Raw genomic sequence first — 25,398 nt, forward strand, 5'->3', positions numbered from 1 at the left:
TCGGAGTGCTATTTACAGAGGTGTGATTCAGAGTGGAGTGTTTGGATCAGAAGGTTCATGAATTTCACCAATTCAAATTCACCATGAATCAGCTGACAAAAAAACACAGTGATGTAAGTTAGTGTAATGACCTGCCTGTGATGCAACCGGTTCTGCTGCTTGTGTCAGGAACCACATTTACATCCCATAATGGCATGTGGGGCTGTCTTCGCCAATAAACTCAACTTCAGTGCCAGTGTACGTTCGGGAGTTTAGGCGTCAACAACTGGTGTTGCCACTCAAATCGTTCCTGAAACCCCACCGCCTTCCAATGCCGGAAGCACTGTTGCTAGAAAAATAACTTTTCTTTCTCTCTGCACTCAGATCATATTATTACGTGAAACTATTTGTCGTTTATTGTGAATAATGATTGGTATTGGTTTTGCTGAACCAGTCACAGTCACTGTCATCTCCAATATTCTCGAGGAACATTGATTCCCAGTCAGGCTTCTCTTCGTGCGACGCTGAAGCAGGTGAGGAAAGTGGAAGTTAAGCGTAAAAATCACTTAAATCCTTCACAACGAATTGCTGTTTGGAGTCCACCTGGAAGGCAACTGGATTGTGGCTCTATCCCTCCACATCACTCAACAGTTTATTCTGTAGCTGCACTGCTCAGTCAGAGTTCATTTACTGTGCCTAAATGTTTCTTTTGAAAGCTTGATTCCATTGACAGATGATTTTTCTTTTGTCATTTTACCCATTACACACGCTACATATATAAGGCCAGTGTTTAGAAGGAGTGTAAAGGAACACAAAAACGTCAGTTTCGGGAGGGTTCTCAGTTTTAAAGCTTCAGTTTGGTAGATTTTTGGTACAACAGGGGACACAAATGCAATTTATTTTTTTAAACTTTAAATCAATAATGTTTGAAATTTCTGCCTTTGGCAGCATCACAATAAATTAGTAAATTAAATACGAAAAAAAAACCCGAAAAACATTAATAACAATACTGAGAACAGGCTGCCTCCTCACTCACTATTTAAAGTTTGTTGTGTGCGTCCTAGCGCTCCTGTTATGCAGCGGTGATGCCACCCATCTGGCTGAGTGAAACAGTCTGTGATGACGGAGGATGGTTCCAACTAAGTACAAAAGATTCCCATAGTTCTGAAGCCCATGAAACATGGGTCCTCTGTCGTGTTTTGTTGCCATTTAAATGAAGAAACTAACTGCGGAATCCAGTTTGATTGAATCAGTTGTTCAAGTCCAAACATTTTACAGCAGACAGCACCATCTGGTGGCTTCTGAAAATCAGGACACTGTGTCATGAAACCTCATCAACCCTTCACTCCTGTGTCGTGAAACCTCATCTAGCCTTCACTTCTGTGTCATAAAGCCTCATCTAGCCTTCACTCCTGTGTCGTGAAGCCTCATCTAGCCTTCACTCCTGTGTCATGAAGCCTCATCTAGCCTTCACTTCTGTGTCATGAAGCCTCATCTAGCCTTCACTCCTGTGTCATGAAGCCTCATCTAGCCTTCACTCCTGTGTCATGAAGCCTCATCAACCGTTCAATACTGTGTCATGAAGCCTCATCTAGCCTTCACTCCTGTGTCATGAAGCCTCATCTAGCCTTCACTCCTGTGTCGTGAAACCTCATCTAGCCTTCACTCCTGTGTCATGAAACCTCATCTAGCCTTCACCCCTGTGTCATGAAGCCTCATCTAGCCTTCACTCCTGTGTCATGAAGCCTCATCTAGCCTTCACTCCTGTGTCATGAAACCTCATCTAGCCTTCACTCCTGTGTCATGAAACCTCATCTAGCCTTCACTCCTGTGTCATGAAGCCTCATCAACCGTTCAATACTGTGTCGTGAAGCCTCATCTAGCCTTCACTCCTGTGTCATGAAGCCTCATCTAGCCTTCACTCCTGTGTCGTGAAACCTCATCTAGCCTTCACTCCTGTGTCATGAAACCTCATCTAGCCTTCACCCCTGTGTCATGAAGCCTCATCTAGCCTTCACTCCTGTGTCATGAAGCCTCATCTAGCCTTCACTCCTGTGTCATGAAACCTCATCTAGCCTTCACTCCTGTGTCGTGAAACATCACCTAGCCTTCGCTCCTGTGTCATGAAACCTCATCTAGCCTTCACTCCTGTGTCATGAAGCCCTTCACTACTTGAGGCACACAGGAAACACTCATGAAGACAAAGACGGGGAAGAACAGGACTGAGCCAGTTCAGTGTCAATATAGGACAAGAAGCAAAACAGAAGAATGGCCCACACAATCCCTGACATTTGATTCTCTCTCCAAGATTTACACAGTGTATATAATGAAAGCAAGGGACTTTGTGAAGAGTTTGCTGTTGTGATTACCTTCATATAAATGTCAAAAAGCGACATCATTCTCCCTCATTTCTCGATGAATGTCAGACTCCATCATCGCATCTGACAAAACAATGACTGTGAATGACTGTGTCAGCGTGTTGGTGCAATGAGCCAACGCTGCTTTGAGATGTGGAAGCATGAAAGACTGTCAGACTGTCGATGCTGAATCTGCCTTTAACCGGGGAACGAGCTGATGGACAATCAAACAAGGAGACGACGAGGCGCCTCTGGGGAGACGCAGGAGGCACCAATAAAAAAAGAGCATTTGTGGAGTCTATCACACTTATTACAAGACGTTCATTGGATCTTTTCTCTTAAGTGCACTCACACAACCCCAGACTCACCTTTCAGAGCCAGAAAAGTGCCTGAAAATGTTGCCTCTATTATTGGCAGAAGGACTTCAGAGTAGCGCACCAGTTTTCATCCCTTCACCGCCGCATGACTGGCTCTGGAGCTGACGGAGTGATAGCTGCTCCGACTCCAGGGGAAGGGCTTAAAGCAGATCACGAGATTAAGAGATCAAAATCCAGCTTTTTAGAGGGATGCACAGGCGAGACACAGAAGCCTGGAGACATGGTCTGTGCCATGGCACATGGTGCCGACTGGTGCTAGACTGCGAAAGTCATTGCACTTAACCCTGAACACTCAGGAAGGAACAGTTAGACTTTATCATCTTCCGCTCCGGAGTAGACTTATATTTAATGGAGACAGAAGGAAACTTTGCTTCCGTCCCTTTGCTTGTGTCACGTCTGAGAAACATCTGTTTTATAGCAACGACTGTAGGTAACACGTATTTACGGGGCCCCTGACCTGAAAAAATTGAATTGTGGTCACAGAATTAAAATACTACGAAATACAAATACGAAATACTAATTCGATGGAACGAAGTTCTTAGTACATGCAACTCGAGGGCACCTTCTCTTGCGCCAGTGTTAGCCGACGTGGTAGTCCCGTTTAAGGTTAAGTTGGAACTCCTACGATACTATCGCGCCACCTAGTGGCTCATGGAAGTACCTGCGCCACTCTAATGCTGGCGACAAAATAATATGGATGTACTACTCTTGTCAAATAAACAATACTTCTGCCACTATACTTGTGACACCACCGTGCCTCTCAATAATTTCTACCTTAGCGTAGTAATGATGTAATGATGGCGCTCGAGATGGTGCGCTCGATTTACACCTATTTCATGGCCACAATTTAGTATTTCGTTCCCACGAACTAGTACTTAATTCCCATGAATTAGTATTTAGTTCTCTCGAATTAGCATTTCATTCCGACAAATGAGTACATTGTTCCCTCAAATGAGTACTTTGGACCCTGGAATTAGTACTTCATTCCCACGAATTACTACTTTGTTCTTTTGAATTAGTACTCTCTTCCCTCCAACTAGTATTTGGTGCGCACCTCAAATTAGTACTTTGTTCTCTCTGGAATTAGTATTTCGTACGCACGTTTTACTTTAATTTGTGCCCACAATTTTTTGTCAGACCTGGGGCTCTGTTCATATTAACTATTATCAAACTACTACTATTTTATTTAGACTTAGGCTTAGACTTAAACTTTCTTTATTGTCATTCCACAAAAACATATCACTATATTATGGCAACGAAATTACGGTTTGAGGCCTCCGGTTTTCTATATGTCCAAAAATAAATAAATATTAGATAAATTTATGGCCAAACTTTTGGTTTTGGTCAGTCATAGCAAGACACTAAGAATTACTTTATAATGGTTAAATACAGGCCAATATGATGCTAATAAATAGTTCATTGATGTAATGTATGTTCCCTGATCTCCTTGAGTCCAAGTTGGAGTAGGAAGGTTTGCACTTCTATGATTTCCTCCAGCTACTGTGCATCTATTGTGTCGCGGTCCTGCTGCTCGCTGCATGTCAGCAGCTCTAAAAAGCCTGAACTGGTGACCAACATCTGCCCTGCAGCGAAGCAGGGAGGACCTCTGGGTAGGACATGGAACAAAGTGCACTAAAACGCAGGACAGTTCATTCGTCATCTCTTGTCCTTCAGCGCTGTTTTCTCCCGGCTGCCCTGCTGCTGTTCTGCGGATCTACGGAGGACACATTGCAACAGATGACCCAAGGCCATGACATGGCCACAGGCGAAACATGAATCCTGGAATGCATATTAAAGCAATATAGCATATTCATGGACGTGTTTTATGCCTCTGTTTACAGTCCGTGTCTCCTTCCTTCAGCATGCAAACGGCTCCAGAAGAGTGTGGTGATGAGCCGGAGCGTGCGGGTCTCCCTCACAAAAGACACACATGATGGATGGACCCGAGAAACTGGACTCATTCAAAAGGCCAGCGACTTGAGATCAGCTGACACAGTCTCCGGCCGTGACCCATAAATCACCCTGACACATTTCCCGATAGCGTAGTTGAATTCTATCAGACAAGATAAACGGACAGTCTCGGGCTTGTTTAAATTGAAGATGTTATCAGGCAACGGCACACGTGTGCCGGCCACTCATTGGTGGCTAATTTGTGCGAAGTCGGACAGAACAAGGCCCAACATTTCAATGGTCTGTCTGTCTGTCTGTTGGACTTTTAGCAGATACAGATGTTTTCCACAGTGATGGGCTTTTCAGAGGCCACTAGATGGCACTGTCAGTGCCGACATGGGTTGATCTGCACCTTTCTAATCTTCAGATGTGCTCCAGTCCAGCTATCGCCTTAGTCTGGAGATTCTCGGGAGAAACGCACGGTCACTGTTCTGCTGACCCCAGTGGTGTTCATTTCTGTTTGAACCGACTCCACAGTATCACTCAGATTTCTCATGAGACAGCAATTCTCTTTTGAAATATCTATTCAAATACTGCACCAACAATGTCCGTTGATGACAACGTTTTTTTGTCTTCCCATCACTAGTAAAACCTGCTCTGGTGCATGAGGTTTTAGTAACACAGGGTGAGAAGAAACCAAAGTCAAGCACTGATCCGTTGTGGACCAGCGTCTTTCAAAGTTGGGGCAAGAAATTGAGGGGCTTGTTTGGGATTTGAACCCAGGACCTCTCACATCCAAAGCAAGAAATAGTGATGGGTGGATGAGGTTTCATGAAGCAGTGTCCTGAGGCCACCAAAATGTTTGGACTTGAACAACTAATTCAATGAAGCCTCGCACCAGCTAATGGCATCTGAAAACTGGGTTTCATCAACCCTGCAATACTGTTTCATGATGCCTCATCGACCCACCGCTACGTCAGTTAACCCCGCCATCACTGCCCTCCAGCAACAAGAACCTGCTGTATTCAGAGATATGGATATGGGCCCCTTCAAAACAGTGGTGTTTCAGTCAGTCCGATTCTCAATTGCAAAAGGACAGTTCAAATAAATTTCTACTCCTTCATTTTGCTCTCTTTCGTTTCGCTTTTTTTTCCATCCCCCCCCCCAATTCCAGTAGTGCCTATATTCAGCAGCTGCCCGCTGATGGACCTCCAGCACATATCGGTGTCTGCATCAAGTCCATCAGAAATAAAGCGGTGAATCTGCCCATTGAAATGTGATGGACATAATCATAATCTCCGCCACTGCTCTTGAACAGTCCCCAAATAGCGGCAATGGCTCCCATTTCCAGATGAATTATGACCTGGCTTTTATTACCCTCATCATTACTGTACATCATTTCTCAATGTATAGACATTTGCTTTCATTTAAATGTAAATCTGAGCACCTTGTCGCTCTCGGCAGCTCGGTTAGGATGATTCATGCCCGGGAGAGTGACAAATGAAATTCTCTGCGAATACAGTGAGCTTAAAATACACCTCGTACGTGACAAAATACAGGCGCCACCACGACACCCGCGAATGAAACTCGATCTGAGCCTTCCATTGTTATAAAACAGCCACTCACTGGTGGTTGTCAGTCAATCAGCGTTTGCATTTGGAAGCATTATTAGTGATGGAGGAGGCAGCAGCTGGGATGAAGGGTGCTGTTTCACGTGAACGCACCACGGAGGAGCCGCTGCATGCACTATAAGGTTAATAGAAACAGTCTGGTGGGGGAATGTTGTGTCACATCTGTTGTGATATTCACAGCCCTCAGAGACTTCCGTGACTCTCAGAGCAGGAGAACACAGAAAGCAGCGTGACAAGTCAGAGCTACACCAAATGTCACTCTCTGATCCCAACAGAGCCTTAGTTAAAAGCCTGATTCAGAAGTCTGTCTGAGCAGGAAGGAAACAGACAACCCTACTCAAGTTTTTAGCTTGGATTCCCTGGTTTATAAACAGCTGAAACTTTCCTTATAAAATCATACTGCAGTGCAGCCAGGATACGAATGAAGTAGGTATGTGCTGTGCAGAGGTACATGGACCATCGAGAGGGCGTGCTCATGCTCCCGGACTAATTCATACAGAGCTCACACATGTGATCGGTTAGTGAAGTCATTTCTCCTGAAAGGTGCCTTCAGTCACACTGCACTGACCGGAGCTGTAAGGCAGGAGGTTGGCTTCCAACAATCGCTGAGTTTCTGCCCCAGTCCACGTGACACCCTCCTTTCTCCGCTCCCCGTCAGCCCCTCTGCAGCCTCCTGACTGAATGGACATCCAATCTCAACAGGATACAACCATGCTTGCCATGTTTCCTGAGGTCATTCACCTGCTCTGGCGCCACATGATTTGCACAGTAATCTCCACCAAGTTAACCTTTAAGACAGTGTTCCGCTGCTGCGGACACCACCTCGCATGAGCTGGAAATTGGAAAACTGGAAATTTCCTCCGTGGGTTGACCCGTCTGCCAAAGTTCTACCTACCTTGGAAGGGTGCTGGTTTGAGCCTTCTTTCACAAATGGGACTGCAGGGAATTTGTGTGCTTGATGTGACCCACTTGAGGGTGTCGTAAAGCAAAGTTCACCAATTTATCCACCAGGGGGAGCAACAAAACAAACTCCAAAACCAACATGGCGACTGTGGAGTCAGTATTGATCATGTAGCTCTTGCACAAAAGAGGAAACGGAGGCAGAGGTGTAGGAGGCGCTGGTCGGTGAAATATATGGCCACTGGAGGACGGAGAGTTTCCACCGTTGTTCTGTCTTCTTCCTGTCTCACTTGAGCTACGTATCAGGGAGGAACAGCAACACTGCCCCCCATGGTTTCAGGTGGTACTGCTCTGTTTGGTCCGTATCTGTAAGTTTTGTGGAAATGTGTAGAAAAACAGAGGAAATGAAGGCAGGGCAGCGACAGAAGGATCCGTCCGTAACGTTGAGCATAAATGGGCCTTTAGTCATACCACTACCTGGATCTACCCCGGGTTTGAAAGCCTGTACTGTAGTTCCTTGGCTGAGCTTGCTTCAAGAATCACCCCAAATCAACACATTCTCCCTCCTGAGGCATCAAATATCGACTATCCTCAGGTGGAGTTCGGTGTCCCAGAGTGACGCAGACGTCAACCACCTACCTGTGGAGTAAGCAAAGGCCTCGGGTGATGACAAGCGCTTTGATGGAACACCTAATGTGGAAACATGCGGCGCAGATGGCTGACTCCTACGTCGTTCTGGGACCCAAGAGTCCACCGGAGAATAGTCGATATTTGACGCTTTAGGACTGAGAATGTGCTGGGCCCAGCAGATGGGGACCGGAAGAGGTCACATGCAAGTCAAGGTGGAGGCTAAAGTAGCCATGACCAGAGTCAAGACGTACCACTGCTAGGTAGGCCGACGAGTCAAAGCTCAGCGGGGGGGGGTTTAGGACTGCATTTAGAAGTGGGTGGTATACAGATGCATATTTAAGTTTGGGGATGTGATGTTGAGAGAGAAGGGAGAAAAAACATTCTTCATCTGGTCCTTTTCATTCCCTCCCCGACAACATGAGCGATGTCCTATACATGGTTAATGGTCCGCTTCCAAAATAGTCATCATAACATATAGAGATATTTTTTGCTCCTATTCATGATATCTCACTATTGCTTTGGTGCGCAGCATCACATCCACTGTCGCCCGGAGGCCTGCGTCGCACCAAACAAAACGTCCTCCATCAAACTAAACAGTCATGTCAGGGAAAGTTTGTGTCGCCGCATCACTTGCTTGGTGAAACGCGCTTCTCTCTGGCTGCTTGTTTCCGACCATAATTCGAAGTGAAAGGTGCACTTCAGGACAATTAAAATAAATCACAAGCTTTAGCTTTTGATTCCAGATGAGGGGAACAACATCCAGGGTAATTATCTTTTTGCATCCATGTGGGCAGCACTTCAGTTTTGCCCGTGAAGTGGTGCACCGATGATTCAATTATACTTGACTTCAGGGTCGCAGCACAGTCAGGGGGACATTGATGTGTGCGGTTTGTGATTGGAGCCAGAACGAATTGCAATTTCAAGCAAGTCCCGATGATTCAGCTGCTTGTTTACGCGTCCCTTTATTTTTCATCAATGTTAATATCACATTTGGTTTCCAGCAATTTCCCTAATTGTGAAGAACAAATATAGCACACAGCTGTGTGTGTGCAGTCGATCACAAAAGATGCCAACCCAGTTGCTTATTATGAATAAAAGCTTTTCCTTTTTAAAGCTATTCATTATAACAATAACTGTTTGCTGCTTTCACACAGGCACCAAATTCGCTGCAGCCTCTTGACTTGCACCGTTTTTCTCGCTCATTTTGGTCACGGTCCTTGTTTCGCTCTGCTTTGCTCTTCTGTGTTGTTTTTGTTCTGTTGCGTGTCGTCGTCTGCTTGACTGCCGGTGGCGGGTGAGTGTGGCTGGAAACTGTCAGTTGGATTCAGTGGTGGTGTTGACCTCTTATGTAGCATCACGTTCCAGAGCAAGCGTCAGATTATACCGTCTCCAACCACAGATCTGGCCACACCTTGTACCTCATCACGTCTATTGTCACTCAGGACCTGTTTCTGGTGGTGATGGATAGATGAAGCTTCATGAAACAGTGTCCTGGTCTTCAGAGGCCACCAGGTGGCACTGTCTGCTGTAAACAACCCATTCAATGAAACCAAAACCAAGAGCGCCATCTAGTGGCCTCTGAAAATTAGTACAGTGTTTCATCAACACTGCCATACTGTTTCATGATACCTCATCTGCCAAGCCCTGGTTTCTGGTATTGTTAGGTCTTCATTTTCAGTGCGAGTTTCTTCTCCATCTATGCTGCCTCCAGCACGTGCTCTGGACATTAGTTTCTGTCGATTCCACAATGCTTTGGATTTTTTCATGGTTTAACTTTTGCTTGTCTAGTGGCTGTGGATTCGGCCTTGTCCAGAAGACTATTATTTACTAAAGGCTGAGAACTTTCCGACTTGCTGTAAGGAAGGTCCTCCACACTGACTGCTTCCTCAGATCAGAAGTGAAATGACCAAAACTGCTTGTTCTTAACATCGTTGTATCACCAGTGCACATGACAAAAATGTCTGCTTGGCTATAAACTACTTTTGTCATGATATTCAAAGTGGTCGCTATTGGGTATGTGTCACCCTATTAAAATAATGTAACGTCATTATGTCACTGCAAAATAAACCTCTATTTCTACCTTTGGTAGCCATGAGATCGGACACTGTAGAAATACCATTGGAGAATTGACATGGCCTTGTATTTTTATAACAAACCCACCACTGAAGACAGAAAAGTTTTTCTTCACAGACGGTCACCACGCCAGAGAGTGTCTGACCAAATGGTTAACAACGATCGACGTCGGACGTCAGACGTCTCGCATCTCCATTTCAAATAAATCCCTTAAATGAACTGGGATCCACTTACTTGAAAGCATCATCCATAAAAAGCAGCACGATTCCAAGCACCCGCTTGGTGAGTTTGGTCCGGTCGTATTTAGAGTTACTGCTTATATGGCACAAAGTCTGGATCACGGTGCCTCCGAGGTAAAAACTGATGAAACAAAGCTGTGGGATATTAAACGCAGAATGCTGACAAGGCACTTTGGGGCAGTGGAGAAATATGATGTGGTGGTGGAATCCAGCAGCAGGGAGAGCAGAAACATCAACCCTCCCATCAATGGCGCTGTAAAGGTTACGAGCACGGAGAGTGCAGCCAGACTTAATGAAAATATGACGCTCTACCAGACTGTCAGTGATGCGCCCTGAATAGAATGATAACCTTCCACTAACAAGTCAAGTCGTACCTACAAATCTACCTCAAGTTTCTGTGCACAAACACAATGATTACGCTTCATGGTGGACCTTCAGTCAAACACGTTACGAAGCCAGTCATTTTGGTGACTGCGGGTTGTGGGTCAGAGAGTGTGAATCGAAGGGGATATTTTCCCTCAGACATTCCTCTCTAAAATGGCAGGGGTGAGGGGGAAACAAAACAGATGAGAAATTCAAGGGCAACTCTTCTTTCCGCGGTTCTGTTCGGCCCAACGATTTACTGTAGCTCATTTTGCTCCAAAGGTTAATGAAGGTTCTGACAGAAAGGTCAGTGTGCTCACTGCTGACCCCGGCCTGCTCCTGAAAATGGCAAGTGTGAAGGGGAGCGTCGGCGTTGGATCAGGAGGTGAAGGTGACCGAGTGGGAGGGGTTTTATTTACAGAAGCTCAACACCACCTGAGAAACGACGGCTCTGTCGAGGCATCTTGGATTCTGACAACGTCAAAGTAAAATTCAAAACTTGAAATATACGTTTCTGAATGATGAAATGCAACCATTTTTCAATAATGCCCAATAAAATGTCATTTTTAAAATTGTATTTGATGCGCAGTTCAGCCAACTGGGCAGCAATTTGTGAAATGTGTTTATTGGTGTGTATATTTTTATTTTCATCATGTTTACCATCGACAAGACAAAGTGTGTTTTGAATTATTCTGAGTTACTAGTAAGTTACCAGCGTTCCTCTTGTCGAGGCTCAGAGATTCAGCCTTGACTTGGGTCAAACACTGATAAGCTTCTGATGTCTCCTCATAGTCAAACACGAAGGTTTGCTACAGTCAAGTGTATTGATCGACTTCAGTGCTTCTGGACTCACTCCCAAGGTTGTTATCATATGTTATACATGTTACAAATACATCAAACTCTGATGACAGCGATTTCAGTCATGGACATCTGTAAAACTAGTGGTTCATTTTAAATATTTGGTCCCCGCGGCAAAAAGACAACCATTCCACGAGATTGTCTCAGTGGGACCGGGACCTGGTCTACGTGTGAGGCCCGGGACATACCAGATGAGAGTCACGTGATCGCCACAAACTCGCCGGTGGTGGAAGGTCTTGACTCAACAAAAGTGCTATTTGGAGCTGTCCTTCGATGAGAATGAGGAATAGCCAGGTTTAATTAAAGAATGGAGACCAACAAGGGCTCGTCCGGGATTTGAACCCGGGACCTCTCGCACCCAAAGCGAGAATCATACCCCTAGACCAACGAGCCACATGGAAAACCTGCTCCTCTGGTTTCCACACACATCTGTACACAGCAGCTGAGACGTTGAGCCTGGACATACAGATGAAACACACACTGATTCACAGCAAACTTGAGAAGCTTCTGACATCTTTCCCACTGTAGGAACTAACGTTTACTTCTCAGAACGACACTGTAAATTCAATGGCTACCAGCAGACATTTGCACAGAAGGAACCAGGGACCAAATCAAATTGTTCCACAAACGTTTCCGATCCCAACTCAGCCTGTGATTTGGACTGGGTTTGGCATCTGGCCCCTTGCTATGACTGAGTCTGACCCCCCAGGTTTAGAGTCACAGCGAGACCATAGCACAGAGAAAGACAGTAGGTTGGTTTATGCCTGTTTTTTTAACCAATGGACAGTTAGGTGAGGTGAAAACTCAAAGCCCAGGACTAAAGAAAACTGCCAGACGTCTCCTGATAGTCAAACACAAAGGTTTGCTACAGTCAAGTGTATTGATCGACTTCAGTGCTTCTGGACTCACTCCCAAGGTTGTTATCATATGTTATACATGTTACAAATACATGAAACTCTGATGACAGCGATTTCAGTCTTGGACAACTGTAAAACCACCTGCAAGCATGTCGGCAACTAGTGATGGGGAGATGAGGCATCATGAAACTGTATTGTCAGGTCCATGAAACAGTGTCATCATTTTCAGAGGCCACTTGATGGCGCTGTTGGTTTAGAAATGACATAAGGTTTCATTGAATAACCTGTTCAAGTCTAAACATTTTACAGCGCCATCTGGTGGGCTCTGAAAATCAGGACACTGTTTCATGAAACCTCATCCACCCTTCAATACTGAGTCTTCAAACCTCAGCAAATCACTAGTGACAAGTCACCAAGCTTGGAGTGTTGTCCTTTGACATAGTGGATTGGGAGTCTTGGACTAAAATACTGGAACATAGAGGGCTCGTCCGGGATTTGAACCCGGGACCTCTCGCACCCTAAGCGAGAATCATACCCCTAGACCAACGAGCCACATGGAAAACCTGCTCCTCTGGTTTCCACACACGTCTGTACACAGCAGCAGAGACGTGGAGCCTGGACATACAGATGAAACACACACTGATTCACAGCAAACCTGAGAAGCTTCTGACATCTTTCTCACCACGTCGTTCCTAGAAGTAAATGTTGGTTCCTACAGTGAGAAAGATGTCAGAAGTTTCTCAGGTTTGCTGTGAATCAGTGTGTGTTTCATCTGTATGTCCAGGCTCAACGTCTCAGCTGCTGTGTACAGATGTGTGTGGAAACCAGAGGAGCAGGTTTTCCATGTGGCTCGTTGGTCTAGGGGTATGATTCTCGCTTTGGGTGCGAGAGGTCCCGGGTTCAAATCCCGGACGTGCCCTTGTTGGTCTCCATTCTTTAGTTAAACCTGGCTATTCCTCATTCTCATGTTAGGACAGCTCCAAATAGCAGTTTTGTTGAGTCAAGACCTTCCACCACACCGTACTCAGAAGCAGCTCCAGCCTCAACTTCCTTCATGGTCATGCGTTTCACCACACAATAGAAATGAAACTGTGTCCTGGTTTTCAGAGCCCACCAGATGGTGCTGTAAAATGTTTAGACTTGAACAAGTTATTCAATGAAACCTTATGTCATTTCTAAACCAACGGCGCCATCAAGTGGCCTCTGAAAAATTAGGACACTGTTTCATCGACCCGACAATACAGTTTCATGATGCCTCATCTACCCATCACTAGTTGCCGACATGCTTGGAGGTGGTTTTACAGATGTCCAAGACTGAAGTCTCTCATCGCTGTCATCAGAGTTTCATGTATTATAACATATGATAACAACCTTGGGAGTGAGTCCAGAAGCACTGAAGTCGATCAATACACTTGACTGTAGCAAACCTTCGTGTTTGACTATCAGGAGACATCTGGCAGTTTTCTTTAGTCCTGGGCTTTGAGTTTTCACCTCACCTAACTGTCCATTGGTTAAAAAAACAGGCATAAACCAACCGACTGTCTTTCTCTGTGCTATGGTCTCGCTGTGACTCTAAACCTGGGGGGTCAGACTCAGTCATAGCAAGGGGCCAGATGCCAAACCCAGTCCAAATCACAGGCTGAGTTGGGATCGGAAACGTTCGTGGAACAGTTTGATTTGGTCCCTGGTTCCTTCTGTGCAAATGTCTGCTGGTAGCCATTGAATTCACAGTGTCGTTCCTAGAAGTAAACGTTAGTTCCTACAGTGGGAAAGATGTCAGAAGCTTCTCAAGTTTGCTGTGAATCAGTGTTTGTTTCATCTGTATGTCCAGGCTCAACGTCTCAGCTGCTGTGTACAGACGTGTGTGGAAACCAGAGGAGGAGGTTTTCCATGTGGCTCGTTGGTCTAGGGGTATGATTCTCGCTTAGGGTGCGAGAGGTCCCGGGTTCAAATCCCGGACGAGCCCTTGTTGGTCTCCATTCTTTAGTTAAACCTGGCTATTCCTCATTCTCATGTTAGGACAGCTCCAAATAGCACTTTTGTTGAGTCAAGACCTTCCACCACACCGTACTCAGAAGCAGCTCCAGCCTCAACTTCCTTCATGGTCATGCGTTTCTCCACACCATAGAAATGCCTGGCAAGTGGGGCATGATTCTGGCTTTGGGTGTCAGAGGTCCTGGGTTCATGTCCCGGATGAGCCCAAAGTGGAGTTCTCTTTTAGTCTGCCAGGTCGGTGGGTTCTCAGAGATGTTCACAAATGTCCTCCACTGAACTCGATCATCACCATCCACTCAATTCACCAGCACTCTGAACTAAACTCAGCACAGTACTTTAAAACTGTGATCAGGGATGAAAGTCCCTCAGACTCTCCTCGCTGTCTTTGTGTTGATCTTCGCAGAGGTCTGATATGAACCATTGGATTTGGTTTCAGCTGAGGGAATATGGACTGTAGGTCATGAGTTTGATCCCCAAGTGGGCTCCAGTCCAACGACTTTCAGAGTGAGTCCAACCACGGAGGGTTGAGTGGTTCACTCACACTAACCAAGTCAAGGCTGAACGTCTGAGTCTCAGCTCGAGCAACGCTGGGCACTTAGTAAATAAGATTTAGGGAACTTGTACTTCTAACACTCTATTGGCAAAGGCTCGTTGGTCTAGGGGTATGATTCTCGCTTAGGGTGCGAGAGGTCCCGGGTTCGAGCCCTCTATGTTCTTGTGCTTTAGTCCAAGACTCCCAATCCACTATGTCAAATGACAGCATTGGAAGCTTGGTGGCTTGTCATGAGTGATTTGCTGAGTTTTTATGACTCAGCATTGAAGGCTGGATGAGGTTTCATGAAACAGTGTCCTGATTTTCAGAGCCCACCAGATGGCGCTGTAAAATGTTTGGACTTGAACAGGTTATTCAATGAAACCTTATGTCATTTCTAAACCAAGAGCGCCATCAAGTGGCCTCTGAAAATGAGGACACTGTTTCATCGACCCGACAATACAGTTTCATGATGCCTCATCTCCCCATCACTAGTTGCCGACATGCTTGCAGGTGGTTTTACAGATGTCCAAGACTGAACTCGCTGTCATCAGAGTTTCATGTATTTGTAACATGTATAACATATGATAACAACCTTGGGAGTGAGTCCAGAAGCACTGAAGTCGATCAATACACCTGACTGTAGCAAACCTTCGTGTTTGACTATCAGGAGACATCTGGCAGTTTTCTTTAGTCCTGGGCTTTGAGTTTTCACCTCACCTAACTGTCCATTGGTTAAAAAAACAGGCATAAACCAACCGACTGTCTTTCTCTGTGCTTTGGTCTCGCTGTGACTCTAAACCTGGGGGTCAGACTCAGTCATAGCAAGGGGCCAGATGCCAAACCCAGTCCAAATCACAGGCTGAGTTGGGATCGGAAAGGGTCCTGGAACAGTTTGATTTGGTTCCTGGTTCCTTCTGTGCAAATGTCTGCTGGAAGCCATTGAATTCACAGTGTCGTTCCTTGAAGTAGATGTAGGTTCCTACAGTGAGAAAGATGTCAGAAGCTTCTCAGGTTTGCTGTGAATCAGTGTGTGTTTCATCTGTATGTCCAGGCTCCACGTCGCAGCTGCTGTGTACAGACGTGTGTGGAAACCAGAGGAGCATGTTTTCCATGTGGCTCGTTGGTCTAGGGGTATGATTCTCGCTTTGGGTGCGAGAGGTCCCGGGTTCAAATCCCGGACGAGCCCTCGGTGCTCTCCATTTTTGGGTTTAAACTGGCTATTCCTCATTCTCATGTTGGGACAGCTCCAAATAGCAGTTTTGTTGAGTCAAGACCTTCCACCACAGCGTACTCAGAAGCAGCTCCAGCCTCAACTTCCTTCATGGTCATGCGTTTCTCCACACCATAGAAATGCCTGGCAAGTGGGGTATGATTCTGGTTTTGGGTGTCAGAGGTCCCGGGTTCATGTCCCGGATGAGCCCAAATTGGAGTTCTCTTTTAGTCTGCCAGGTCGGTGGGTTCTCAGAGATGTTCACAAATGTCCACCACTGAACTCGATCATCACCATCCACTCAATTCACCAGCACTCTGAACTAAACTCAGCACAGTACTTTTAAACTATGATCAGGGATGAAAGTCCCTCAGACTCTCCTCGCTGTCTTTGTGTTGATCGTCGCAGAGGTGTGATATGAACCATTGGATTTGGTTTCAGCTGAGGGAATATGGACTGTAGGTCATGAGTTTGATCCCCAGGTGGGCTACAGTCCAACGACTTTCAGAGTGAGTCCAACCACGGACCTCTCGCACCCAAAGCGAGAATCATACCCCTAGACCAACGAGCCACATGGAATACCTTCTCATCTGGTTTCCACACACGTCTGTACACAGCAGCTGAGACGTGGAGCCTGGACATACAGATGAAACACACACTGATTCACAGCAAACCTGAGAAGCTTCTGACATCTTTCCCACTGTAGGAACCTACGTTTACTTCAAGGAACGACACTGTGAATTCAATGGCTACCAGCAGACATTTGCACAGAAGGAACCAGGGACCAAATCAAACTGTTCCAGGAACGTTTCCGATCCCAACTCAACCTTTAACCAATGGACAGTTAGGTGAGGTGAAAACTCAAAGCCCAGGACTAAAGAAAACTGCCAGACGTCTCCTGATAGTCAAACACGAAGGTTTGCTACAGTCAAGTGTATTGATCGACTTCAGTGCTTCTGGACTCACTCCCAAGGTTGTTATCATATGTTATAATACATGAAACTCTGATGACAGCGATGAGAGATTTCAGTCATGGACATCTGTAAAACCACCACCAAGCATGTTGGCAACTAGTGATGGGTAGATGAGGCATCATGAAACTGTATTGTCTGGTCGATGAAACAGTGTCATCATTTTCAGAGGCCACTTGATGGCGCTGTTGGTTTAGAAATGACATAAGGTTTCATTGAATAACCTGTTCAAGTCCAAACATTTTATAGCGCCATCTGGTTGGTTCTGAAAATCAGGACACTGTTTGATGAAACCTCATCCACCCTTCAATGCTGAGTCATAAAACCTCAGCAAATCACTCATGACAAGGCACCAAGCTTCCAATGCTGTCATTTGACATAGTGGATTGGGAGTCTTGGACTAAAACACTGGAACATAGAGGGCTCGTCCGGGATTTGAACCCGGGACCTCTCGCACCCGAAGCAAGCATCATACCCCTAGACCAACGAGCCGTTGACATCAGAGAGTTAGAAGTAAGAGTTGCATAAATCTTATTTACTAAGTGCCCAGCGTTGCTCGAGCTGAGGCTCAGACGTTCAGGCTTGACTTGGTTAGTGTGAGTCAACCACTCAACCCTCCATGGTTGGACTCACTCTGAAAGTCGTTGGACTGTAGCCCACTTGGGGATCAAACTCATGACCTACAGTCCATATTCCCTCAGCTGAAACCAAATCCAATGGTTCATATCACACCTCTGCGACGATCAACACAAAGACAGCGAGGAGAGTCTGAGGGACTTTCATCCCTGATCATAGTTTTAAAGTACTGTGCTGAGTTTAGTTCAGAGTGCTGGTGAATTGAGTGGATGGTGATGATCGAGTTCAGTGGAGGACATTTGTGAACATCTCTGAGAATGAAACACACGCTGATTCACAGCAAACCTGAGAAGCTTCTGACATCTTTCTCACTGTAGGAACCAACGTTTTCTTCAAGGAACGACACTGTGAATTCAATGGCTACCAGCAGACATTTGCACAGAAGGAACCAGGGACCAAATCCCAACTGTGACAAAGACCTGGATCCTCATGATCTGCTCGAATGTGTGGCATCTTGATCAATGAAAACAAGAAGAAAGCACATGGATTGGTTTGTTTAATGGTCAATGAATTGATCATTGATCTCTTGGTGGAGGATTCAGAAACCGCACAGGACATTGAACAATGGTGGTGTCTGACTGAAAAACTGCGCTTAACAAGGGCTCGTTCAGGATTTGAACCCGGGACCTCTCGCACCCTAAGCGAGAATCATACCCCTAGACCAACGAGCCGTTGACGGCAGAGTGTTAGAAGTACAAGTTCCCTAAATCTTATTTACTAAGTGCCCAGCGCTGCTCGAGCTGAGACTCAGACTTTCAGCCTTGACTTGGTTAGTATGAGTGAACCACTCAACCCTCCGTGTGGTTCATTTTCAATATTTGGTCGACACGGCAAAAAGACAAACATTCCACGAGAGTGTCTCAGTGGGACCGGGACCTGGTCTACGTGTGAGGCCCGGGACACACCAGACGAGAGTCACGTGATCGCCACAAACTCGCCGGTGGTGGACGGTCTTGACTCAACAAAACTGCTATTTGGAGCTGTCCTTCGATGAGAATGAGGAATAGCCAGTTTCAACCAAAAAATGGAGACCAACAAGGGCTCGTCCGGGATTTGAACCTGGACCTCTGACACCCAAAACCAGAATCATGCCCCACTTGCCAGGCATTTCTATGGTGTGGAGAAACGCATGACCATGAAGGAAGTTGAGGCTGGAGCTGCTTCTGAGTACGGTGTGGTGGAAGGTCTTGACTCAACAAAACTGCTATTTGGAGCTGTCCCAACATGAGAATGAGGAATAGCCAGGTTTAACTAAAGAATGGAGACCAACAAGGGCTCGTCCGGGATTTGAACCCGGGACCTCTCGCACCCAAAGCGAGAATCATACCCCTAGACCAACGAGCCACATGGAAAACCTGCTCCTCTGGTTTCCACACACGTCTGTACACAGCAGCTGAGACGTTGAGCCTGGACATACAGATGAAACACACACTGATTCACAGCAAACCTGAGAAGCTTCTGACATCTTTCCCACTGTAGGAACCTACATTTACTTGAAGAAACGACACCAGTACCACATTTGCACAGAAGGAACCAGGGACCAAATCCCAACTCAGCTTGTGATTTGGACTGGGTTTGGCATCTGGCCCCTTACTATGACTGAGTCTGACCCCCCAGGTTTAGAGTCACAGTGAGACCATAGCACAGAGAAAGACAGTAGGTTGGTTTATGCCTGTTTTTTTAACCAATGGACAGTTAGGTGAGGTGAAAACTCAAAGCCCAGGACTAAAGAAAACTGCCAGATGTCTCCTGATAGTCAAACACGAAGGTTTGCTACAGTCAGGTGTATTGATCGACTTCAGTGCTTCTGGACTCACTCCCAAGGTTGTTATAATATGTTATACATGTTACAAATACATGAAACTCTGATGACAGCGATTTCAGTCTTGGACATCTGTAAAACCACCTGCAAGCATGTCGGCAACTAGTGATGGGGAGATGAGGCATCATGAAACTGTATTGTCAGGTCGATGAAACAGTGTCCTCATTTTCAGAGGCCACTTGATGGCGCTGTTGGTTTAGAAATGACATAAGGTTTCATTGAATAACCTGTTCAAGTCTAAACATTTTACAGCGCCATCTGGTGGGCTCTGAAAATCAGGACACTGTTTCATGAAACCTCATCCACCCTTCAATACTGAGTCTTCAAACCTCAGCAAATCACTAGTGACAAGTCACCAAGCTTGGAGTGTTGTCCTTTGACATAGTGGATTGGGAGTCTTGGCCTAAAATACTGGAACATAGAGGGCTCGTCCGGGATTTGAACCCGGGACCTCTCGCACCCTAAGCGAGAATCATACCCCTAGACCAACGAGCCACATGGAAAACCTGCTCCTCTGGTTTCCACACACGTCTGTACACAGCAGCAGAGACGTGGAGCCTGGACATACAGATGAAACACACACTGATTCACTGATTGTTGGTCTCCATTCTTTAGTTAAACCTGGCTATTCCTCATTCTCATGTTAGGACAGCTCCAAATAGCAGTTTTGTTGAGTCAAGACCTTCCACCACACCGTACTCAGAAGCAGCTCCAGCCTCAACTTCCTTCATGGTCATGCGTTTCACCACACAATAGAAATGAAACTGTGTCCTGGTTTTCAGAGCCCACCAGATGGTGCTGTAAAATGTTTAGACTTGAACAAGTTATTCAATGAAACCTTATGTCATTTCTAAACCAACGGCGCCATCAAGTGGCCTCTGAAAAATTAGGACACTGTTTCATCGACCCGACAATACAGTTTCATGATGCCTCATCTACCCATCACTAGTTGCCGACATGCTTGGAGGTGGTTTTACAGATGTCCAAGACTGAAGTCTCTCATCGCTGTCATCAGAGTTTCATGTATTATAACATATGATAACAACCTTGGGAGTGAGTCCAGAAGCACTGAAGTCGATCAATACACTTGACTGTAGCAAACCTTCGTGTTTGACTATCAGGAGACATCTGGCAGTTTTCTTTAGTCCTGGGCTTTGAGTTTTCACCTCACCTAACTGTCCATTGGTTAAAAAAACAGGCATAAACCAACCGACTGTCTTTCTCTGTGCTATGGTCTCGCTGTGACTCTAAACCTGGGGGGTCAGACTCAGTCATAGCAAGGGGCCAGATGCCAAACCCAGTCCAAATCACAGGCTGAGTTGGGATCGGAAACGTTCGTGGAACAGTTTGATTTGGTCCCTGGTTCCTTCTGTGCAAATGTCTGCTGGTAGCCATTGAATTCACAGTGTCGTTCCTAGAAGTAAACGTTAGTTCCTACAGTGGGAAAGATGTCAGAAGCTTCTCAAGTTTGCTGTGAATCAGTGTTTGTTTCATCTGTATGTCCAGGCTCAACGTCTCAGCTGCTGTGTACAGACATGTGTGGAAACCAGAGGAGCAGGTTTTCCATGTGGCTCGTTGGTCTAGGGGTATGATTCTCGCTTAGGGTGCGAGAGGTCCCGGGTTCAAATCCCGGACGAGCCCTTGTTGGTCTCCATTCTTTAGTTAAACCTGGCTATTCCTCATTCTCATGTTAGGACAGCTCCAAATAGCACTTTTGTTGAGTCAAGACCTTCCACCACACCGTACTCAGAAGCAGCTCCAGCCTCAACTTCCTTCATGGTCATGCGTTTCTCCACACCATAGAAATGCCTGGCAAGTGGGGCATGATTCTGGCTTTGGGTGTCAGAGGTCCTGGGTTCATGTCCCGGATGAGCCCAAAGTGGAGTTCTCTTTTAGTCTGCCAGGTCGGTGGCTTCTCAGAGATGTTCACAAATGTCCTCCACTGAACTCGATCATCACCATCCACTCAATTCACCAGCACTCTGAACTAAACTCAGCACAGTACTTTAAAACTGTGATCAGGGATGAAAGTCCCTCAGACTCTCCTCGCTGTCTTTGTGTTGATCTTCGCAGAGGTCTGATATGAACCATTGGATTTGGTTTCAGCTGAGGGAATATGGACTGTAGGTCATGAGTTTGATCCCCAAGTGGGCTCCAGTCCAACGACTTTCAGAGTGAGTCCAACCACGGAGGGTTGAGTGGTTCACTCACACTAACCAAGTCAAGGCTGAACGTCTGAGTCTCAGCTCGAGCAACGCTGGGCACTTAGTAAATAAGATTTAGGGAACTTGTACTTCTAACACTCTATTGGCAAAGGCTCGTTGGTCTAGGGGTATGATTCTCGCTTAGGGTGCGAGAGGTCCCGGGTTCGAGCCCTCTATGTTCTTGTGCTTTAGTCCAAGACTCCCAATCCACTATGTCAAATGACAGCATTGGAAGCTTGGTGGCTTGTCATGAGTGATTTGCTGAGTTTTTATGACTCAGCATTGAAGGCTGGATGAGGTTTCATGAAACAGTGTCCTGATTTTCAGAGCCCACCAGATGGCGCTGTAAAATGTTTGGACTTGAACAGGTTATTCAATGAAACCTTATGTCATTTCTAAACCAAGAGCGCCATCAAGTGGCCTCTGAAAATGAGGACACTGTTTCATCGACCCGACAATACAGTTTCATGATGCCTCATCTCCCCATCACTAGTTGCCGACATGCTTGCAGGTGGTTTTACAGATGTCCAAGACTGAACTCGCTGTCATCAGAGTTTCATGTATTTGTAACATGTATAACATATGATAACAACCTTGGGAGTGAGTCCAGAAGCACTGAAGTCGATCAATACACCTGACTGTAGCAAACCTTCGTGTTTGACTATCAGGAGACATCTGGCAGTTTTCTTTAGTCCTGGGCTTTGAGTTTTCACCTCACCTAACTGTCCATTGGTTAAAAAAACAGGCATAAACCAACCGACTGTCTTTCTCTGTGCTTTGGTCTCGCTGTGACTCTAAACCTGGGGGTCAGACTCAGTCATAGCAAGGGGCCAGATGCCAAACCCAGTCCAAATCACAGGCTGAGTTGGGATCGGAAAGGGTCCTGGAACAGTTTGATTTGGTTCCTGGTTCCTTCTGTGCAAATGTCTGCTGGAAGCCATTGAATTCACAGTGTCGTTCCTTGAAGTAGATGTAGGTTCCTACAGTGAGAAAGATGTCAGAAGCTTCTCAGGTTTGCTGTGAATCAGTGTGTGTTTCATCTGTATGTCCAGGCTCCACGTCGCAGCTGCTGTGTACAGACGTGTGTGGAAACCAGAGGAGCATGTTTTCCATGTGGCTCGTTGGTCTAGGGGTATGATTCTCGCTTTGGGTGCGAGAGGTCCCGGGTTCAAATCCCGGACGAGCCCTTGGTGCTCTCCATTTTTGGGTTTAAACTGGCTATTCCTCATTCTCATGTTGGGACAGCTCCAAATAGCAGTTTTGTTGAGTCAAGACCTTCCACCACAGCGTACTCAGAAGCAGCTCCAGCCTCAACTTCCTTCATGGTCATGCGTTTCTCCACACCATAGAAATGCCTGGCAAGTGGGGTATGATTCTGGTTTTGGGTGTCAGAGGTCCCGGGTTCATGTCCCGGATGAGCCCAAATTGGAGTTCTCTTTTAGTCTGCCAGGTCGGTGGGTTCTCAGAGATGTTCACAAATGTCCACCACTGAACTCGATCATCACCATCCACTCAATTCACCAGCACTCTGAACTAAACTCAGCACAGTACTTTTAAACTATGATCAGGGATGAAAGTCCCTCAGACTCTCCTCGCTGTCTTTGTGTTGATCGTCGCAGAGGTGTGATATGAACCATTGGATTTGGTTTCAGCTGAGGGAATATGGACTGTAGGTCATGAGTTTGATCCCCAGGTGGGCTACAGTCCAACGACTTTCAGAGTGAGTCCAACCACGGACCTCTCGCAACCTAAGCGAGAATCATACCCCTAGACCAACGAGCCACATGGAATACCTTCTCATCTGGTTTCCACACACGTCTGTACACAGCAGCTGAGACGTGGAGCCTGGACATACAGATGAAACACACACTGATTCACAGCAAACCTGAGAAGCTTCTGACATCTTTCCCACTGTAGGAACCTACGTTTACTTCAAGGAACGACACTGTGAATTCAATGGCTACCAGCAGACATTTGCACAGAAGGAACCAGGGACCAAATCAAACTGTTCCAGGAACGTTTCCGATCCCAACTCAACCTTTAACCAATGGACAGTTAGGTGAGGTGAAAACTCAAAGCCCAGGACTAAAGAAAACTGCCAGACGTCTCCTGATAGTCAAACACGAAGGTTTGCTACAGTCAAGTGTATTGATCGACTTCAGTGCTTCTGGACTCACTCCCAAGGTTGTTATCATATGTTATAATACATGAAACTCTGATGACAGCGATGAGAGATTTCAGTCATGGACATCTGTAAAACCACCACCAAGCATGTTGGCAACTAGTGATGGGTAGATGAGGCATCATGAAACTGTATTGTCTGGTCGATGAAACAGTGTCATCATTTTCAGAGGCCACTTGATGGCGCTGTTGGTTTAGAAATGACATAAGGTTTCATTGAATAACCTGTTCAAGTCCAAACATTTTATAGCGCCATCTGGTTGGTTCTGAAAATCAGGACACTGTTTGATGAAACCTCATCCACCCTTCAATGCTGAGTCATAAAACCTCAGCAAATCACTCATGACAAGGCACCAAGCTTCCAATGCTGTCATTTGACATAGTGGATTGGGAGTCTTGGACTAAAACACTGGAACATAGAGGGCTCGTCCGGGATTTGAACCCGGGACCTCTCGCACCCGAAGCAAGAATCATACCCCTAGACCAACGAGCCGTTGACATCAGAGAGTTAGAAGTAAGAGTTGCATAAATCTTATTTACTAAGTGCCCAGCGTTGCTCGAGCTGAGGCTCAGACGTTCAGGCTTGACTTGGTTAGTGTGAGTCAACCACTCAACCCTCCATGGTTGGACTCACTCTGAAAGTCGTTGGACTGTAGCCCACTTGGGGATCAAACTCATGACCTACAGTCCATATTCCCTCAGCTGAAACCAAATCCAATGGTTCATATCACACCTCTGCGACGATCAACACAAAGACAGCGAGGAGAGTCTGAGGGACTTTCATCCCTGATCATAGTTTTAAAGTACTGTGCTGAGTTTAGTTCAGAGTGCTGGTGAATTGAGTGGATGGTGATGATCGAGTTCAGTGGAGGACATTTGTGAACATCTCTGAGAATGAAACACACGCTGATTCACAGCAAACCTGAGAAGCTTCTGACATCTTTCTCACTGTAGGAACCAACGTTTTCTTCAAGGAACGACACTGTGAATTCAATGGCTACCAGCAGACATTTGCACAGAAGGAACCAGGGACCAAATCCCAACTGTGACAAAGACCTGGATCCTCATGATCTGCTCGAATGTGTGGCATCTTGATCAATGAAAACAAGAAGAAAGCACATGGATTGGTTTGTTTAATGGTCAATGAATTGATCATTGATCTCTTGGTGGAGGATTCAGAAACCGCACAGGACATTGAACAATGGTGGTGTCTGACTGAAAAACTGCGCTTAACAAGGGCTCGTTCAGGATTTGAACCCGGGACCTCTCGCACCCTAAGCGAGAATCATACCCCTAGACCAACGAGCCGTTGACGGCAGAGTGTTAGAAGTACAAGTTCCCTAAATCTTATTTACTAAGTGCCCAGCGTTGCTCGAGCTGAGACTCAGACTTTCAGCCTTGACTTGGTTAGTATGAGTGAACCACTCAACCCTCCGTGTGGTTCATTTTCAATATTTGGTCGACACGGCAAAAAGACAAACATTCCACGAGAGTGTCTCAGTGGGACCGGGACCTGGTCTACGTGTGAGGCCCGGGACACACCAGACGAGAGTCACGTGATCGCCACAAACTCGCCGGTGGTGGACGGTCTTGACTCAACAAAACTGCTATTTGGAGCTGTCCTTCGATGAGAATGAGGAATAGCCAGTTTCAACCAAAAAATGGAGACCAACAAGGGCTCGTCCGGGAT

General features: G+C 46.1%; 13 non-coding genes across 13 annotated transcripts; 5 read left to right on the forward strand and 8 right to left on the reverse strand.

The window, feature by feature from the left end:
- Window positions 1-11,618: 11,618 nt before the first annotated feature.
- On the reverse strand, window positions 11,619-11,690 carry trnap-ugg (transfer RNA proline (anticodon UGG)). Its single transcript has one exon. It is a non-coding gene; the product is annotated as a tRNA-Pro (tRNA).
- A 944-nt stretch (window positions 11,691-12,634) lies between these two features.
- trnap-agg (transfer RNA proline (anticodon AGG)) lies at window positions 12,635-12,706 on the reverse strand. The gene has a single exon. It is a non-coding gene; the product is annotated as a tRNA-Pro (tRNA).
- A 295-nt stretch (window positions 12,707-13,001) lies between these two features.
- trnap-ugg (transfer RNA proline (anticodon UGG)) lies at window positions 13,002-13,073 on the forward strand. Its single transcript has one exon. It is a non-coding gene; the product is annotated as a tRNA-Pro (tRNA).
- Window positions 13,074-14,048: 975 nt separating this feature from the next.
- On the forward strand, window positions 14,049-14,120 carry trnap-agg (transfer RNA proline (anticodon AGG)). Its single transcript has one exon. It is a non-coding gene; the product is annotated as a tRNA-Pro (tRNA).
- Window positions 14,121-15,798: 1,678 nt separating this feature from the next.
- trnap-ugg (transfer RNA proline (anticodon UGG)) lies at window positions 15,799-15,870 on the forward strand. The gene has a single exon. It is a non-coding gene; the product is annotated as a tRNA-Pro (tRNA).
- Window positions 15,871-17,285: 1,415 nt separating this feature from the next.
- Window positions 17,286-17,357, reverse strand: trnap-cgg (transfer RNA proline (anticodon CGG)). Its single transcript has one exon. It is a non-coding gene; the product is annotated as a tRNA-Pro (tRNA).
- A 743-nt stretch (window positions 17,358-18,100) lies between these two features.
- trnap-agg (transfer RNA proline (anticodon AGG)) lies at window positions 18,101-18,172 on the reverse strand. The gene has a single exon. It is a non-coding gene; the product is annotated as a tRNA-Pro (tRNA).
- Window positions 18,173-18,773: 601 nt separating this feature from the next.
- Window positions 18,774-18,845, reverse strand: trnap-ugg (transfer RNA proline (anticodon UGG)). Its single transcript has one exon. It is a non-coding gene; the product is annotated as a tRNA-Pro (tRNA).
- A 901-nt stretch (window positions 18,846-19,746) lies between these two features.
- On the reverse strand, window positions 19,747-19,818 carry trnap-agg (transfer RNA proline (anticodon AGG)). The gene has a single exon. It is a non-coding gene; the product is annotated as a tRNA-Pro (tRNA).
- Window positions 19,819-20,892: 1,074 nt separating this feature from the next.
- On the forward strand, window positions 20,893-20,964 carry trnap-agg (transfer RNA proline (anticodon AGG)). The gene has a single exon. It is a non-coding gene; the product is annotated as a tRNA-Pro (tRNA).
- Window positions 20,965-22,642: 1,678 nt separating this feature from the next.
- On the forward strand, window positions 22,643-22,714 carry trnap-ugg (transfer RNA proline (anticodon UGG)). Its single transcript has one exon. It is a non-coding gene; the product is annotated as a tRNA-Pro (tRNA).
- A 1,415-nt stretch (window positions 22,715-24,129) lies between these two features.
- trnap-cgg (transfer RNA proline (anticodon CGG)) lies at window positions 24,130-24,201 on the reverse strand. The gene has a single exon. It is a non-coding gene; the product is annotated as a tRNA-Pro (tRNA).
- A 743-nt stretch (window positions 24,202-24,944) lies between these two features.
- On the reverse strand, window positions 24,945-25,016 carry trnap-agg (transfer RNA proline (anticodon AGG)). The gene has a single exon. It is a non-coding gene; the product is annotated as a tRNA-Pro (tRNA).
- Window positions 25,017-25,398: the final 382 nt, after the last annotated feature.

This window comes from Synchiropus splendidus, chromosome 7, assembly GCF_027744825.2.
Source record: "Synchiropus splendidus isolate RoL2022-P1 chromosome 7, RoL_Sspl_1.0, whole genome shotgun sequence".
NCBI classification, from domain to species: Eukaryota; Metazoa; Chordata; class Actinopteri; order Syngnathiformes; family Callionymidae; genus Synchiropus; species Synchiropus splendidus.